Source organism: Prionailurus viverrinus, chromosome A2, assembly GCF_022837055.1.
Source record: "Prionailurus viverrinus isolate Anna chromosome A2, UM_Priviv_1.0, whole genome shotgun sequence".
Classification (NCBI taxonomy): domain Eukaryota; kingdom Metazoa; phylum Chordata; class Mammalia; order Carnivora; family Felidae; genus Prionailurus; species Prionailurus viverrinus.
Window position 1 is genome coordinate 113334767 of NC_062562.1, and position 13854 is coordinate 113348620.

Genomic DNA, 13854 nt, shown 5'->3' on the forward strand with positions numbered 1-13854 from the left:
CAAAATGTATTAAAAATATTAGTGTAAGACCTGAAACATAAAACCCATAAAAGAAAACATAGACGGTAAGCTTCTTGACATTGGTCTTGGCAAAAATAAACAAATGAGACTGCACCAAATTCAGAAGCTTCTGCACAGCAAAGGAAGCCATCAACAAAAGAAAAAGGCAACCTACTTAATGGAGAAAGTATTTGCAAGGTAAGGAATTAATATCCAAAATATATAAAGAACTCATATGCCTCAATAACAAAAAGGCAAGCAAGCTGATTAAAAAATGGGTAGAGTATCTAAATAGACATTTTCCAACAAAGACATACACATGACCAACAGGCACATGAAAAGGTGCTCAATCTCAGAAATTATTAGGCATATGCAAATTGGAATGACAATTAGGTATCACCTTATGCCTGTCAGAATGGCTATTATCAAAGGACAAGAAAAAAACAAATGTTGGTGAGGATGTGGAGAAAAGAGAACCCTCATGCACTGTTGATGAGAACATAAGTTGGTGAAGTCACTACGGAAAATTTTATAGAAGTTCCTCAAAAAATTTAAAAAAGAAGTATCATGTGATCCAGCAATTCCACTACTGGTTATCAAACTGAAGAAAACAAAATACAAATTGGAAAATATATATGCAACCCAAGTTCATTGCAGCATTATTTACAATAGCCAAGATATGGAAAGAAACTAAGCATGAACGCATGGATAAAATGAATGGATTAAAAAGAAGTGAGATATATATTATATGTCACTGCTATGACATGAATGAACCTTGACAGTATCATCCTAAGTGAAATAAGTCAGACAGAGGAAGACAAGTATCTCATGATTTCACTTATATGTAGAAACTCAAAATCAAAACAAAGAAAACAAAAATGCGGACTCATAGACACAGAGAACAGATTGGTGATTACCAGAGGGGAGGGAGGTTGAGGGCAAGAAGTGGGCAAGAAATTTTATAACTTCCAGTTATAAAATATGTAATTACATGGAGATACAATGTACAGCATGGGGAATATAGCCAATGTTTTATTAATACTTCATAAGGTAACAGATGGCAACCAGACTTACTGTGGTAGCCATTTCATAATGTATACAAATGTCAAATAATGATGTTGTGCACTTGAAACTAATATAATATTGCATGTCAATTGTACCTCAATAAACTAATTAAAGTTTATATTTCAATGCATTTAAAATATATGAGACTAATTTGCATAAAAATATTAACTTTAATCTGCAGATTGATTTTGCAAGTATTGGTTACTTTTCACTAGGCAATTTCCTAGCTTCCTGGTATTTGACGACCATGGTTCTCCCCTTTATCCTTGGATAAATTGTGAAAAGACCAATTATTAAACTTCAAGATTTCATTGCCTTGTCTCCTGATTACATGGAGTCTATTTGGGTAAGTATATAAGTCATATATATATATATATATATATATATATATATATGTATAAGTAATATATATGTGTACGTGTGTGTATGTGTGTGTATATATATATGTGTATATATATATGTATATATATATATATATGTCTTTGAATCACAATTGGATTTCTAGAATGGTAACTATATGTATCATTTTAAATTTCTTCTATTAATAAAAGATAAATATGCAATTTAAGTTTCTTCCTAGCTCCTTAGTCATTCAGTAAGAATAAGCATACATCTTAACTCTCTATTCTGGTAATGGATAGATAAGGGCCTAATTAGTCAGCAATGATTTGAAAACAGGAGCAGAATAGAAGAAGAAACCTACACACTTCCAAAGAACTGGGGATAAAGTAAATGCATTCTTTTTTTTTTTTCAACGTTTATTTATTTTTGGGACAGAGAGAGACAGAGCTTGAACGGGGGAGGGGCAGAGAGAGAGGGAGACACAGAATCGGAAACAGGCTCCAGGCTCTGAGCCATCAGCCCAGAGCCCGACGCGGGGCTCGAACTCCCGGACCGTGAGATCGTGACCTGGCTGAAGTCGGACGCTTAACCGACTGCGCCACCCAGGCGCCCCATAAAGTAAATGCATTCTTAAAAATGATGGTGAGTGAAGGTGTCAGTTGAGTCTTTATGATGGGTGTGGGTGGCTCAAAAATAAAGGAGAGAAATGAAGAACAAAATGTCACAGCAGGAACAATTTCTATCACTTATCTGGCAGCTCCCCTCACCAACAAACACACACTCTCATATACATATACACATACACACACTCATATACATAAACTCTGTATGAGTATTAACAGTCACAATACAGCTGCCCAAGACCTCTTTTGGATGTTTTCCTCCTATGTATAATTTACATATAATATAATGCATGGATCTTAAGTTTACAACTTGATGAGTTTTGACAAATGTATACATCTATGGAACCACCAACTCAATGAAGATATAGAACATTTCTCATTTCAGAAAGTTCTTTATTCCCCTTTCCAGTCCATCAATCCCTCCTGTGATGGTTAATTTTAAGTGTCAACTTAATTGGGAAAAAGTGTCCAGATATGCAATCAAGCATTTTTCTGGATATTTCTGTGAGGGTGCTTGGGGGTAAAATTTACATTTAAATTAGTGGGCTTTGAGTAAAGCAGATTGTCCTCCATAATGTGACTGGGCCTCATTCAATTAGCTGAAGTGGAAGTTGAATCAGCTTGTTCTATCACTGAATAGAACAAAGGACTGGCCTCCCTCAAGCGAGAGGGAACTCTCCAGCAGGCTGCCTTTGGAGCAAAATCAGCAGTTTGGACTTCATCCGCAAATCAGCACTTCCTGGTTCTCCAGAAGACTGCCGTTAGACTCCAAATGCAACTCTTTCCTGAGACTCAGGCTTGCTGGCCTCCTCCATTAGATTTTGGACTTACTAAGCCTCAAAATTACATGAGCCAATTCCAATAAACAAACAAATGCTTGTAAACATAAAATATATATTCATCCTATTGGAGAGAGAAAGATGTATCTCCATCCTATTGTTTCTGTTCCTATGGAAAATCCAGTACACCCCTTTCATGCAATCACCGATTTCACTTATAGCCAAACAACTTTCTTACTTGCAGTTTTCCTTTGAATTAATAGCCCCTCTCCAGACATTTACCCAAACACAATCTTCTCATAGCAATACTAAAGTATGGAAGCTAGCATAATATTTAAATACATTATTTTTGCTTTTTTAAAAGTCAGGTTCATTATGGTATAATTTCCCTATAGAAAAATTCACTCTTTTCAGATGGATCTTAATAAATACATGCATATAGTTGTATAACCACTACAACAAACAAGATACAGAATATTACCATCATGCCCAAAAGTTTCTAATGCGGCTTAATAGTCAATTCTCTCTTCGTATCCCCAGGTCCCAACAACCACTAATGATTCCTAACCCTATAGTCTCCTTTTTCCAGAATGTCATATAAATGGAATTATACCATACAATAGCCTTTTGTGTATGTTTTTTTTTTTCACTTAGCATAATGCTTTTGAGATTCGGCCATGTTGACCTGTGTAAGTAATTCCTTTTATTGCTGAATTCCACTGTATGGATGTACCACAATTTGATCATCCATTCATTCATTAGTTTACAAGCCTTTGGACTATTTCCAGGTTTTAGTGATTATAATAACACTGCTGTCTGCATTCTCAAAAATGTATCATACAGATACATTTTTTATTTCTCATTTAAATACCTAGACAGAGAATTTCTAGGGCAAATGGTAAATGTGTGATTAACTTTACCAGAAACCACGAAACTATTCTGCAAAGTGGCTGTACCATTTTACATTCCCAGCTGCAATACACAAGTGTTCCAGTTGCTCTGTATCCTTGTTAGGACTTTGTAGTGTTAGGTTTCTAAGAGCCATTCTAATAGGTGTGTACTGCTCACTGCTCTATCTTTGTGGTTTTCATTTGTACTTCCTTAATGCCTAAAGATGTGGAGCATCTTTTCATGTGTTTCTTTGCTATCTGTAGTAGTCAGTGTCTACTGATGTCTGCCCTCCAAATAATCCAGAGATATTGATATTCACATCTCTATGTTGCACTCTTCTAAATTTAATAAGGCTGTGTAACAAGTAGTATACTCTGGAACTGATGGTGTGTAACTTCTAAGGCTACATCATGATAGCTATTGCTGCTTCCTCCTTGATGTATCTTGGCTCACACTTTGAGGTAAGCCAGCTGCCAGGTAATGAGGGAATTCAAAAATACCTAGGGAGAGATCCACACAGTGAAGAATTCAGGTCTCCTGATAACAGCCAATATCAACTTGTCAGCCATGTGACTCAACCATATTGAAAGCAGATCTTCTAGCCCTTAGGTAAGGCTTCAGAGGACACTCAAACAAACAACCCTAGCTAAGCTGCTTCTTATTTTCTGACCTACAAACACTGTAATAAATGTTTATTATTTTAAGCCAGCAAGTTGTTTAGTAAATTGTTAAGCAGTAATAATTAACACACCATTCATATGTTTTCTTTGGTAAAATGTCTGTCCAAACCTTTAGTCTATTTTTAAAAATGGGTTGTCTTCTTGTTACTGAGTTAAAAGTTCTTCATATACTTTGCATAAATTGTTTACAAGGTGTTATTCAAGTATTTTCTTCCAGAGTTTGGCTTTTTTTTTTTTATTTTCTTAATAGAATCTTTCAAGAGAATAGATTTCATATTCTGATAAGTTAAATTTGAGTGTGTATGAGACAGAGAGAGACAGAGAGGGAGAGATTCATGCTTTTGGAAAGATTCATATCTAAGAAATCTCGACCTAATGAAAAGTCAAAGGATTTTTTTCCCATTTTTCCTTCCAGAAGTTTTATAAATTTAGGTTTTACTTTTAGATATAGAATTCATTTTCAATTTAAAAATATGAGGTGAGTTCATTTTTTGAAAGCCTAATTGTTTCAGCACCATTTCTTAAAAAGACCATTCTTTCTCTATAAATAAGCTTGGCACTTGGTAAAACAAATCATTTGATTAGGACTCTATTGAATATATAAATCAATTTAGAGAGAGAATTGACATTTTAATAGTTTTGATTCCTCTGGTGCATGAACAAGATATATTCTCTCCATTTATTGAAATGTTCTTTGATTTCTCTCATTAACAATTCATAACTCTCAACATAAAAATCTTACACATATTTTGTTAGATTTATTCTTATGCATTTTATATTTTGATTCAATATTTATGGCACTGTTTATTAATTTCAAATTTTAATTTTCCATTGTCAGTATAGACAAATGTAGTTGATTTTTATGTATTGACCTTTTATCTTGTGACCTTACTTAAACTCACTTATAAATTTTAGTATCTTGGGGTGCCTGGGTAACTCAGTAGGCCAAGCGACTGATTTCAGCTCAGGTTATGATCTTGCTGTTTGTGGGTTCAAGCCCCACATCAGGCTCTGTGCTGACAGCTCAGAGCCTAGAGCCTGCTTTGGATTCTGTGTCTCTCTCCCTCTCTCAAAAATAAATAAACATAAAAAAAATTTTTAAATAAGTTTTAGTGGCTTTTGTTGTAGATTTTTAGGGATTTTCTATTTAGACAATTATGTCACCTATAAATAAAAATAATATTATTTCTTCTTTTGTAATCTGTATGTCATTTATTTATTTTTTTAATTAAAAATTTTTTCAATGTTTATTTATTTTGAGACAGACACAGAGCACCAGTGGGAGGAGGGGCAGAGAGAGTGGGAGACACAAAATCCGAAGCAGGGTCCAGGCTCTGAGCTATCAGCACAGAACCCAACTCAGGACTCCAGCCATGAGATTGTGACCTGAGCCAAAGTTGGACACTTAACCGACTGAGTCACCCAGGCATTCCTGTATGGCATTTATTTCTTTATATTACTCCATTGTACCAGCTAGGACTGCCAGTACAATGTTAAATAAGAATGATGAGAGCAGACACTTTGCATTATCTCCAATTCTTGGGTGAAGGCATTCACAGTCTTTTATCATTAAGTAAACTACTAGCTGTAGATTTTTATATTTATGCCCTTTATGAAGGTGAGGAAATCTCTTTCTGTGCCTCATTTGCTGAGAGTTCTTTAATGATGGATGTTGAACTTTTCCAAATGTTTTTACTTCATCTACTGACATGATCAATTTTTTTTCTTTGTTTTTTTCTTTGTTGATATCACTTACATTTATTTTTTTTTCAATGCTGAACTAACCCAGCTGCTTTTAAACACCCTACACAGTATAACCTCACATATTCTACCATATTTTGCACATGGTGCAATCACAAAACCTAATCTGTGGTACCTCACTACCTTCTTAACGATGCTCATCCTCTGACCCACAATGCTCTTTTCTCTTCACCTATCTGAATCCCTGTTTTCTTTCAAGGTCAAGTTTAATTTCACCTCCTCCATAATCCTTTCTCCAGCTATCTAAATTCCCTTTCCATGGGCTAATCATTGGATGTAAGCACTCTTCCAATCCATTTTTTATCAGCAAAAGCCATGTCCAGAAGAGCAAGAAACTGCTTGGGATCAGGGGATAGAGACAAGAGTCAGTGGAGGAGAGTAATGATGAGGCAAGGTGGCATAATATTTCAGTATTACAACTGGTGTTTTTCTCCTAGTATAATAATACAGGGAATTTCTTGTTCTAGTTATGGGGAGATTCCAGTAATGTTATGCTCATAGATAATCCTCCTCCCACCCTTACTGCTCTTGGAACAATTCTGGAAGACTGTAGTCCTTTATTTATGATGGAACTGCAAAGATAAAAAGAACCTCCTGTTTCTCTGAAAATCCTTTGTAAAAATATATATAAAAGAATAAGATAAAATGTTACATTTATTCACTCACTAAATCCTCAGCAGTACCTTGTGTGAAACACTGTGTTAAGCTTTGTTGGAGATATAAAAACAAACTCTATTTGACGTATCTAAATTTAAATTACATGTAAAATACTGAATCTACTTATACTTTCTTGTACTGAAATCTCTATTTCTTTGTAATTCCCCACCTCAGGCACACACTCAGCTTCCTTCCTCCCAAGGAAAAGGGGCTATTTAATACACAAATACTAAAATATGTGGTCACATAAATAAATATTATTAACATAAAGTTAACACTATTTTGAATAGTTTTACACAACTAGTTCCATTATCAAACAATTGTGAAATATAATATTTAATTTTTAAAAATCATTTTGAATATTTTCTCATAATCTCTGAATAGAAAACCCATTTGAAATGTAGCCAACTGGTTTTCATTAAAAATCAAAAATGAAAAACATCGTGGTTAAAGCTGGGCTTCAGAATTAAAACCGTATGGGAGCTCTGAACAGTGCAACTTTTGGCACTGTCAGGATTTCTTGTGATGAAACTGGCACCTGTTTTCATGGAAGTATTTTGCCACCTATGCATTTGGACATTTTCAGTTTTGGCCTTAATAACAGTATCCAGATGATTATTAAATTACCTAGGTAAGGAATTTCAAGTTGTTAAATATTCCTTTTTAAAATGTATTTGTCTTCATATAGCAGACATAGTACAGAGTAATTGCCTGGGAAAACAGAAATTGCCAAATATTGGACTAGTATCACCCCCACTCAGATCAGAATCTTAAGAGACAAGAGTAAAACTTTGGTGATTTCCATGCTCCAAGATGAAAAACAAAGAAGATAGTCTTATACTGTAAATGACAGTGGGGATTTTTCTCCCTTATATTAGAACTCAGCTAATTAAAATTCAGCTGGAATTTACAGTACTCAATGGTCAAATCAATGTATGCCTTGAACTACAAACACAAGTTGAATGCAATAGGAATTACAGAGTAAAATACTGGATGAATCCCAGTTTTATGTTACCCACAGTCAAATTCTGTGCACAAGTCTTAACTCTACCTTGAATAATTTAGGAGCCATCTGCCTGAGAATGTCTGTGTATCCCCCTTTCTTCTATCCTTTGATATTCTGATTTTTGATATGCTTTTCTAGTTAAGCCTTGTCAGCCTAAAGTAAACAATTTATTAGTTTTAGTAAAGATGTGATGGTAGAAGAATAAACAGCATAAAACAGTTTAAAAAGGAATGTTTTCAATGTATAAAGCTATATAAAGAGTATTCTTCAGTGCCTTTTTATAATCATCCATGAAAAAGTACAGTAGTGCCCCCTCCTTACCCACAGGTCACCAAGCCCCCCAGTGGATACCTGTAACAGGAGATAGTACTGAACCCTGTACATACACTGTTTTCCCTATACATACATACATACATACATACACACATACATACATACCTAAAATAAAGTTTAATTTGAAAATTCTAGCACAGTAATAGATTAACCACAATTATTAATAAAAGAACAATATATTTTAATAAAAATTATGTGAATGTGGTCTCTGTCTCTCTCTCTCTCTCTCAAAATCTCTTATTGTACTGCGCTCACTCTTCTTGTGATGAGGCCAGGTAATAAAATGCCTACATGATGAGATGAAGTGAAGTGAATGATGTAAACATTGTGATGTAGCATTAGGTCCTACTGATACTCTGAGGAGAAGTCAGAAGGAGGATCATCTGCTTCCAGACTGTGGTTGACCACGGGTAACTGAAAGTATGGAAAGCAAAACCACAGATAAGGGAGGACAACTGTATAAACAGTCCAGTGTATTGCAGCTAAGAGGGAATGCAGGAAATACCCAGAGGGAAGAAGAATACCTTGTTCACCTTTTGCTAGGTCCTGCAGACCATACCAACGAACTACCTCCACAGACACACAGAAATATTCCCTCTGTATAACCCCTGATCCTTCTTTGTATCCTTCTTCACACCCTCCCCTTTGCAAGGTGTGTTTGCTGTATTATTTGAGAATATTCAGATCTCCTATAGAAGACAGGAAAAGCAAATGGAATCAGTAAAACTCATGAGAAACATTAAACATAATAAGTATAAAAGTAGCTTGTGAGACACAAGAAAAACTCATAATATGTTAAGCAAAGACACTAAGTTAATAACATGTGAAATACGTTAGACATAAATAAAGTAAAAATACCACTAGTGATAAACATAGGTGGAGATGGAAAGATCAAAGGCATCAAATACTAGTATGGCACATGAGATACCAAATCTGAATGTTCTACTAATGTTCTACAAATGTCCATAAGATTTTTAATTACCCTCCATCTCTTGATGACACCCATTCTGGTTCATGTGTCTTCTGCCTGAGACATGCAGATTAAAATCTACAACTGTTAAGACAAGCCAATGGGCAAGCTATAGTTGTGGTCAGGTATATTTGCCCCCGTGTCTCCCATAGCACAAGCATTTATTGACTTCAAGCACCTTCCATTGGCTCAGTTCCTTGTTCAATCTCAATACTATTCCTTTTAACCACACTAACAGTGGGGGGGCTGATAACTTAGAGAGAAGAATAAGACAGAGAAGCACTGTATAACACAGAAGTCACATCATGTGGTCCTACTAACCCCTTTACCCTTTCCCAAGTGTGTTAACGTACCCCATCTCTTTTCTCTTGCTTCTTACTCTTTGCTTTATGTTGATTCAATAAATAGTGAGCTTTGATAATTTTAGTTTAGTCTCTGAGTGTTTCTGTTCTGTGACCTTTGGGAAAGCTTCTCTGATGGTATACTTGTAGACTTCCATTATATCAAGGCAATTTTCCATGTGACACCCCATTACCAACCACCTCCAAGGTTGCTCTCAGCTTCACTGTCCTGGCTGGTAAGAATAATGACAGGTATCCAAGGATTCCAGAAGGCCCTCAATGCTTTCGAGCTCCCCAGACTTAAAACCTTTTGCTGTCATGTACACCTAAACAAGCGCCTCCCTATACTTGAGACTTCTGTGAGTAGATTAATTTTCTTTACATAAACTCTCATTTTTGTCTGACCTTTAGGTTGTCATTTTTCTCTTTTATTAGTTTTATCATGAATAATTTCTCTACTCTATACTATTACTTGAAAATGTTGTATTATTATTGAGAGTGTTCCTCTGATTCCTACCCTACACCCAGTTCCCTTCTCCACAAACACCAGATATTTTCAGCTGCCCAAGTCTGGTAAGGACAAAAGGAAATAACCAATTTCCATTGAAAAATATTTAATATATGATTAATAATAAAGTAATTATAAAAATAATTAAAAGTTCTTTGGAACTCTGAATTAGGTAAAGGAATTTTCAAACTATATTTTTTTGATAATCACTGAAACTCCTTGAGAAATAAATATAATACTAGATGTGTGACCACTGACAAGTTCCTCAACCCCCTGTGCCTCAGTTTCCTCATCTCATAAAAATAAAAAATAACAAATGTGTCTATCCTATAGGGTTATTGTAAGTATTAAAATAACAAACTCATGTAAAGTGCTTAGAATAAATCACTAGCACTTAATCATTTCAACCTCTTATTTTGTAAATTGTTTTTTATTCTTTCTGTCACATTCATCTTTTATAAAGAATAAATAGCACTGTAAGTATTCACTATTTATAAAAAATGTAGACCAGTTTTAAAGACAATAATACTTAGAATGAGACTTTATTGAACTCTTACCATATTTCAGGTATTCTGCAAAGTACTTTATCTAGATAATCTCATTTAATGGTCAAAACAACCTTAAGTTGTTTGGATATATTATTATGATATATTTGATATACAATTATCTCCTTTTAGTACATAAGAAAATAGAGACTTACCATGATTAGTTTGCCCAAGATCACACAGTTAGCAAATATAGCCAAACCTTAAACTAGTGAAATGATCCATTTCTATCTCTCTGAAGTCCATAATGTTAAAATTGTGTTTTAGTACCTTCGCCAAAACTTCTTAAAATACCTCTCCACTCTATAATTTCCTTCTTAGTTTCATTTACATTACTCGCAACACAGAAATATTTCATTTTTATGTAGTAATATCTAACAATGTTTTGCAGTTTCCTTCACTGTTTTTATGGTTAGAAAGTCATTCCCCACTCCCAAGACAACATAGTCTGCAGTACTTTCTAGTTGTTTTAGAGTATTTTTTCTTTATTTACATATTTAAATTATTGATGAATTTGGTATTTATTTTTGTTTTTGTTTTAAGTTTACTAATTTATTTTGAGAGAGCACGTGCAGGCACAAATGCACATGCAAGCAGAAGAAGAGCAGAGAGAGGGTGAGAGAGAATTCCAAGCCAGGCCTGGACTGTCAGTGCCACTATTTTTGTTTTTATTATGAGGTTGGGGATAACTTGATTCTCTCCCCATATAATTATCTAATTGTCATTTCTTTTGTAATATGTGAATTCATCATAATCACACAAACTGAAGATGTATTTTTGCTTATAAATTTAAATTATGGCAATTTGAAAACATACTCTACTATGATGTTAGTAAAGCACCATTTTTGTGCAGAAAATTTAATACCTTCACTCTAAATTAAAAATCTCTCAAGAATATGTTAATTCCAAGGGGCTCCTGGGTAGCTCAGTTGGTTGAGCATCTGACTCTTGATTTTGGCTCAAATCATGATCTTGAGGTATGAGAGATCAGCCCTTCATAAGGCTCTGCAATGACCACACAAAGCCTTGTTGGGATTTTCTCTCTTCCTCTCTCTCTGCCCCTCCACCCCCCAAAATAAATAAATAAACATTAAAAAAAAAGAATATACTAATTCTAAAAAAAAAAAGTAAGAAAAATAATAAACCACCCATTTCCCCGTGTTGTGCAATAAGATGGTGGCACCTACAGCATAGCACTGTGTATTCTAGAAAATTATACCCTTGGTCTGTGCAGCTCTGGTTTGTCAAACCTTATAGCCAGCTGTAATCTTAGCTGGTGGGTCAATTTGGACTCCTGCAGAAGCTGCCTCCTCCACCCCCAAAGATTCAAGTGGATATAATTTATTTGGGAGGTGATCTGAAAAGATCCTGATAGAGAAATAGGGAAGAGAAACAGACATGGAAAATGACCAACAAAGAATGTCCTATCAAACTCTTTACCACTATGAGCAACTGGAACTTATGTCTGAGACAGTGTAGACCTCATTCCTCTAAGGTGTCCACACTAGGAAGGAGGGAACTGGAGATTTTAGGTAGCAACTCCAGTCAGCCTATGGTTGAAAGCTACTAGCTGTGGGCCTAATTTTCCAGGATTTCCAGAACCCTCTGGAGGCAGACCTGGCTTCAGCAGTCAGATGAGGGGACACAAGTTTGGGTGGTGTACTATAATAGGGAGGTCCAGAGGATTAGGATGGGGACTGATGACTTCTGCTCCAGTTGGTAAACAAATGTCATTAGTCAGGGTTCACCTTGAGTAAGTTGCTGAATTAAGGGAACTCTTGGGGCACATTGGTGGCTCAGTTGGTTAAGCATCTGATTTTGGCTCAGGTCATGATCTCACAGTTCGTGGGTTCAAGCCTCGAATCAGGCTCTATGCTCAGAACCTGGAGCCTCTTTCAATTTCTGTGTCTCCCTCTCTCTCTGCCCTTCTCCCACTTGGGATCTTTCTCTCTCTCTCTCAAAAATAAACAAACAATCAACGAAACTAAAAGGCAACCAACAGAATGGGAAAAGATATTTGCAAATGACATATCGGATAAAGGGCTAATATGAAAAATCTATAAAGAACTCACTAAACTCCACACCCGGAAAACAAATAATCCAGTGAAGAAACAGGCAGAAGACATGAACAGACATTTTTCCAAAGAAGACATCCAGATGGCCAACAGACACACTCATCATCAGGGAAATAAATATCAAAGCCACACTGAGATACCACCTCACACCTGTCAGAGTGGCTAAAATTAACAACTCAGGAAACTATAGATGCTGGCAAGGATGTGGAGAACAGGAACCCTCTTGCACTGTTGGTAGGAATACAAACTGGTGCAGCTGCTCTGGAAAACAGTGTGGAGGTTCCTCAAAAAATTAAAAATAGAACTACCCTATGACCCAGAATAGCACTTCTAGTGATTCGTCCAAGGGATACAGGAGTACTGATGCATAGGGGCACATGTACCCCCAACGTTTATAGCAGTGCTTTCAACAATAGCCAAATTATGGAAAGAGCCTAAATGGCCATCAACTGATGAATGGATACAGAAGATGTGGTTTATATATACAATGGAATACTACTTGGCAATGAGAAAGAATAAAATCATGCCATTTTCAGCAATGTGGATGGAACTGGAGGGTATTATGCTAAGTGAAATAAGTCAGTAAGAGAAAGACAGATGCCATATATTTTCACTCATATGTGGATCTTGAGAAACTTAACAGAAGACCATGGGGGAAGGGAAGGGGAAAAAAAACCAGTTACAAACAGAGAGGGAGGCAGGCAAACCATAAGAGAGTCTTAATTACACAGAACAAACTGAGGGTGGATGGGGGGCTGGGGAGAGGGGGAAATGGGTGATGGGCACTGAGGAGGGCACTTGTTGGGATGAGCACTGGGTGCCGTGTGTGAGTCAATCTGACAATAAATTATATTAAAAATAATAAAAAATAAAATAAACATTAAAAAAATTAAGAAAATGGGAAATCTTCAGTCATGACTCCTTTGTGATCACTGTGAATGAATTCTGAATACTTACTAGGATGTCTATCCATCTATTCTATCTATTCTGATCTTTTACTGAAATATTTTAATTACAATAGTTATGCATTTCAAAGCAAATCCCCCCTTTTTTATATTTTTATTCAGAACATTTTTAGCTAATCCCATTTGTCCACATGAAATTCAGAATTTTGCATCAAGCCCCACATCCACCCAAGAAAAAAAATCAATTAGTAATTATATTATGATTTCAAAAAATAATTTAGTAAGAATTGACCTCTGTATAAAGAAGATGTGGTACACACACACACACACACACACACACACACACACACACACCAGAATATTAGTCAGTCAT

At 35.5% G+C, this 13854-nt stretch overlaps 1 protein-coding gene across 1 annotated transcript in view; it reads left to right on the plus strand.

The window, feature by feature from the left end:
- ITGB8 (integrin subunit beta 8) overlaps positions 1-7640 on the plus strand; it is a 109076-nt gene extending 101436 nt beyond the window's left edge. Inside the window, exons 15-16 of the transcript XR_007150281.1 lie at positions 2785-2790; positions 7632-7640. The gene's annotated coding sequence lies outside the window, so the exon portion shown is untranslated. The remainder of the gene's footprint in view (positions 1-2784; positions 2791-7631) is intronic.
- Positions 7641-13854: the final 6214 nt, after the last annotated feature.